This window comes from Sebastes fasciatus, chromosome 9 (genome assembly GCF_043250625.1).
Source record: "Sebastes fasciatus isolate fSebFas1 chromosome 9, fSebFas1.pri, whole genome shotgun sequence".
Taxonomy (NCBI): Eukaryota; Metazoa; Chordata; class Actinopteri; order Perciformes; family Sebastidae; genus Sebastes; species Sebastes fasciatus.
The window spans coordinates 27,605,361-27,610,657 of NC_133803.1; positions in this window are offsets into that span (position 1 = coordinate 27,605,361).

The following is a 5,297-nucleotide window of genomic DNA, read 5'->3' on the forward strand; positions in this document are numbered from 1 at the left end:
TTACTTTTTAAAGAATTAATTAAGACAGCCATTTTAGATTGTGTGTTACCGGTTGAAGAATACTGACGTGTTTTGAAAGTCATGCATATCACCCTAATTTGAGCATTGACTTGACTGTTGAATTCAGTAAGTGCTACTCATTAGGGTAGTTTTAATTGACAAAAGCAACTGAATGCATTGGAAGCAATATTTTATGGGATTCCCCTCTCAGATCACCTCAAATGGAGACACTGATGATTCTTGTGTTCATAAGTGCTTCTCTTTGGGGTTGTCTTAGTTGTGAGTACTTCAACAGAAATATCACTTGTCAACTTCCACCATTTTCACACCACTAGCCAAATATGTAATTTTGGCACCAACAGTACCCAAACATGGGCACTGACTTGACTTCTGAATGCAGTAAGTGCTACTTGTTGGGGTAATGTCGCTGACCTCTGAAGTCCCAGCTTACTTTTTAAAGAATTAATTATGACAGCCATTTTAGATCGGTTGAAGAATACCGACGTGTTTTGAAAGTCATGCATATCACCCTAATTTGAGCATTGACTTGACTGTTGAATTCAGTAAGTGCTACTCATTGGGGTAGTTTTAATTGACAAAAGCAACTGAATGCATTGGAAGCAATATTTTATGGGAATCCCTCTCAGATCACCTCGAATGGAGACACTGATGATTCTTATGTTCATAAGTGCTTCTCTTTGGGGTTGTCTTGGTTGTGAGTACTTCAACAGAAATATCACTGATGGAGTTGATATGCTACAGACGGAAACTGAAGAAAGATGTTATTGGAATCACATTCAGATAACCTCAAATGGATACACTGATGATTATTGTGTTCATAAGTGCTACTCTTTGGGGTTGTCTTGGTAGTGAGTTCTTCCACAGAAATATCACTGGTCAAATGCTGAGACAGTCAACTTCCACCATTTTCACACCACTAGCTAAATGCCTAAAATTTGGCACCAACAAAAGCTGTCTTGAAGTGTTATGGCTGATTTACCTTTTGGAGTAGATATTCAGTGTTAACTGTGCTTCATTGTATTGCTTTAAAGGACTGCTGAAGAGAATTGACCACTCAACTGCTAACGACTTGCATACATTTAAGGTGATGGTTGCCTCCTCACAGAGCCATTGAAACTTCATCAAAAAGAAGGCGGAGTTGGGTGGGAATGGCTGCATTTGGTATTTAAGAAGGGCAACTTTCTGCAAGAAACACCACTTCCACTGCAGCTGGGACACACCACAGGAGATGCCAGAAAGAACAGAAATACGAAGAAACTCATGAGCAAAGAAGACCGCACACTGCAAGTCTCTGATATTGGCCCAACTTGAGCATTGGCTTGAGTTTGAATTCAGTAAGTGCTACTTGTTGGGGCAGTTGAACAGGACATATGCTACAGACGGAAACTGAAGATAGATGTTATTGGAATCACATTCAGATAACCTCAAATGGATACACTGATGATTATTGTGTTCATAAGTGCTACTCTTTGGGGTTGTCTTGGTAGTGAGTTCTTCAACAGAAATATCACTGGTCAAATGCTGAGACAGTCAATTTCCACCATTTTTACACCACTAGCTAAATGCGTAAATTTGGCACCAACAGTACCCAAACATGGGCACTGACTTGACTTCTGAATGCAGTAAGTGCTACTTGTTGGGGTAATGTTTCTGACCTCTGAAGTCCCAGCTTACTTTTTAAAGAATTAATTAAGACAGCCATTTTAGATTGTGTGTTACCGGTTGAAGAATACTGACGTGTTTTGAAAGTCATGCATATCACCCTAATTTGAGCATTGACTTGACTGTTGAATTCAGTAAGTGCTACTCATTGGGGTAGTTTTAATTGACAAAAGCAACTGAATGCATTGGAAGCAATATTTTATGGGATTCCCTCTCAGATCACCTCAAATGGAGACACTGATGATTCTTGTGTTCATAAGTGCTTCTCTTTGGGGTTGTCTTAGTTGTGAGTACTTCAACAGAAATATCACTTGTCAACTTCCACCATTTTCACACCACTGGCTAAATGCCTAAAATTTGGCACCAACAGTACCCAAACATGGGCACTGACTTGACTTCTGAATGCAGTAAGTGCTACTTGTTGGGGTAATGTTTCTGACCTCTGAAGTCCCAGCTTACTTTTTAAAGAATTAATTAAGACAGCCATTTTAGATTGTGTGTTACCGGTTGAAGAATACTGACGTGTTTTGAAAGTCATGCATATCACCCTAATTTGAGCATTGACTTGACTGTTGAATTCAGTAAGTGCTACTCATTGGGGTAGTTTTAATTGACAAAAGCAACTGAATGCATTGGAAGCAATATTTTATGGGATTCCCTCTCAGATCACCTCAAATGGAGACACTGATGATTCTTGTGTTCATAAGTGCTTCTCTTTGGGGTTGTCTTAGTTGTGAGTACTTCAACAGAAATATCACTTGTCAACTTCCACCATTTTCACACCACTGGCTAAATATGTAATTTTGGCACCAACAGTACCCAAACATGGGCACTGACTTGACTTCTGAATGCAGTAAGTGCTACTTGTTGGGGTAATGTCGCTGACCTCTGAAGTCCCAGCTTACTTTTTAAAGAATTAATTAAGACAGCCATTTTAGATCGGTTGAAGAATACCGACGTGTTTTGAAAGTCATGCATATCACCCTAATTTGAGCATTGACTTGACTGTTGAATTCAGTAAGTGCTACTCATTGGGGTAGTTTTAATTGACAAAAGCAACCGAATGCATTGGAAGCAATATTTTATGGGAATCCCTCTCAGATCACCTCGAATGGAGACACTGATGATTCTTATGTTCATAAGTGCTTCTCTTTGGGGTTGTCTTGGTTGTGAGTACTTCAACAGAAATATCACTGATGGAGTTGATATGCTACAGACGGAAACTGAAGAAAGATGTTATTGGAATCACATTCAGATAACCTCAAATGGATACACTGATGATTATTGTGTTCATAAGTGCTACTCTTTGGGGTTGTCTTGGTAGTGAGTTCTTCAACAGAAATATCACTGGTCAAATGCTGAGACAGTCAATTTCCACCATTTTCACACCACTAGCTAAATGCGTAAATTTGGCACCAACAGTACCCAAACATGGGAACTGACTTGACTTCTGAATGCAGTAAGTGCTACTTGTTGGGGTAATGTTTCTGACCTCTGAAGTCCCAGCTTACTTTTTAAAGAATTAATTAAGACAGCCATTTTAGATTGTGTGTTACCGGTTGAAGAATACTGACGTGTTTTGAAAGTCATGCATATCACCCTAATTTGAGCATTGACTTGACTGTTGAATTCAGTAAGTGCTACTCATTAGGGTAGTTTTAATTGACAAAAGCAACTGAATGCATTGGAAGCAATATTTTATGGGATTCCCTCTCAGATCACCTCAAATGGAGACACTGATGATTCTTGTGTTCATAAGTGCTTCTCTTTGGGGTTGTCTTAGTTGTGAGTACTTCAACAGAAATATCACTTGTCAACTTCCACCATTTTCACACCACTGGCTAAATATGTAATTTTGGCACCAACAGTACCCAAACATGGGCACTGACTTGACTTCTGAATGCAGTAAGTGCTACTTGTTGGGGTAATGTCGCTGACCTCTGAAGTCCCAGCTTACTTTTTAAAGAATTAATTAAGACAGCCATTTTAGATCGGTTGAAGAATACCGACGTGTTTTGAAAGTCATGCATATCACCCTAATTTGAGCATTGACTTGACTGTTGAATTCAGTAAGTGCTACTCATTGGGGTAGTTTTAATTGACAAAAGCAACTGAATGCATTGGAAGCAATATTTTATGGGAATCCCTCTCAGATCACCTCGAATGGAGACACTGATGATTCTTATGTTCATAAGTGCTTCTCTTTGGGGTTGTCTTGGTTGTGAGTACTTCAACAGAAATATCACTGATGGAGTTGATATGCTACAGACGGAAACTGAAGAAAGATGTTATTGGAATCACATTCAGATAACCTCAAATGGATACACTGATGATTATTGTGTTCATAAGTGCTACTCTTTGGGGTTGTCTTGGTAGTGAGTTCTTCCACAGAAATATCACTGGTCAAATGCTGAGACAGTCAACTTCCACCATTTTCACACCACTAGCTAAATGCCTAAAATTTGGCACCAACAAAAGCTGTCTTGAAGTGTTATGGCTGATTTACCTTTTGGAGTAGATATTCAGTGTTAACTGTGCTTCATTGTATTGCTTTAAAGGACTGCTGATCAAATTGACCACTCAACTATTAACGACTTGCATACATTTAAGGTGATGGTTGCCTCCTCACAGAGCCATTGAAACTTCATCAAAAAGAAGGCAGAGTTGGGTGGGAATGGCTGCATTTGGTATTTAAGAAGGGCAACTTTCTGCAAGAAACACCACTTCCACTGCAGCTGGGACACACCACAGGAGATGCCAGAAAGAACAGAAATACGAAGAAACTCATGAGCAAAGAAGACCGCACACTGCAAGTCTCTGATATTGGCCCAACTTGAGCATTGGCTTGAGTTTGAATTCAGTAAGTGCTACTTGTTGGGGCAGTTGAACAGGACATATGCTACAGACGGAAACTGAAGATAGATGTTATTGGAATCACATTCAGATAACCTCAAATGGATACACTGATGATTATTGTGTTCATAAGTGCTACTCTTTGGGGTTGTCTTGGTAGTGAGTTCTTCAACAGAAATATCACTGGTCAAATGCTGAGACAGTCAATTTCCACCATTTTCACACCACTAGCTAAATGCGTAAATTTGGCACCAACAGTACCCAAACATGGGCACTGACTTGACTTCTGAATGCAGTAAGTGCTACTTGTTGGGGTAATGTTTCTGACCTCTGAAGTCCCAGCTTACTTTTTAAAGAATTAATTAAGACAGCCATTTTAGATTGTGTGTTACCGGTTGAAGAATACTGACGTGTTTTGAAAGTCATGCATATCACCCTAATTTGAGCATTGACTTGACTGTTGAATTCAGTAAGTGCTACTCATTAGGGTAGTTTTAATTGACAAAAGCAACTGAATGCATTGGAAGCAATATTTTATGGGATTCCCTCTCAGATCACCTCAAATGGAGACACTGATGATTCTTGTGTTCATAAGTGCTTCTCTTTGGGGTTGTCTTAGTTGTGAGTACTTCAACAGAAATATCACTTGTCAACTTCCACCATTTTCACACCACTGGCTAAATATGTAATTTTGGCACCAACAGTACCCAAACATGGGCACTGACTTGACTTCTGAATGCAGTAAGTGCTACTTGTTGGGG